Genomic DNA, 769 nt, shown 5'->3' with positions numbered 1-769 from the left:
AACAGTGATTTGCGTCTGTATCTTCTTATATGTAGTGCTATTAGAACAATACTGTATGTAATATGTTTGATGCTGATACATTATAGCACTTGCTGCTAATGTCAGGTCCCTTTTCCCTTATTTCATTTAATCTGTTCATTAGTTTACTGTGTGTCATCTATTATTTCCCTTCCCTGCTAACTAACTGGTATTTTATACGTGCCGTTTACAAAGGATTTACCGTGTTCTCTCCTTTCCTTTGTTTTCCCTCCAGCACCCTAACCTCATCAACCATGCCGTTCCTTTGTGCTCCTTTCTGCTAATTTTAATTTTCCCTTTGTCATAGTGTCATTCCTTTGTGCTTATGTGCCTTTCCCACCCATCACGCCTGGGATTTATGACATTGGTTTTCACTTTCGTAATGACTGCAGTCAACACTGTTATCATCGTCATTATCAGTTTCCCATAGTCGATGTGTAACCGCAAATTCTTCATTAGCAAACCACATAATGATTTTGTTGGCAAAGTTAATGAGTGTGGCCTTCCTCTTCACATTCTTGTTTCGCGCATATAATTTAATGACAGAGACTGTGACGATGATCATAATCATAATGATGAAGAAAAAAATCTTCCGGTAATAACAGCGACAGGACCTACAGAAAGAGCACCATTGGTTATACAAAATGATATTCGTTAAAACACAGAAAACCAAAATTGCTCACAAGTCTATATAAGTTAAAGTATTATCATTCGTAGTATAAAAAAAATCAGGAATCAAGAAAGAAAATCC

This window comes from Penaeus monodon, chromosome 27 (assembly GCF_015228065.2).
Source record: "Penaeus monodon isolate SGIC_2016 chromosome 27, NSTDA_Pmon_1, whole genome shotgun sequence".
Lineage (NCBI taxonomy): Eukaryota > Metazoa > Arthropoda > Malacostraca > Decapoda > Penaeidae > Penaeus > Penaeus monodon.
This window is presented reverse-complemented; position numbering follows the sequence as displayed.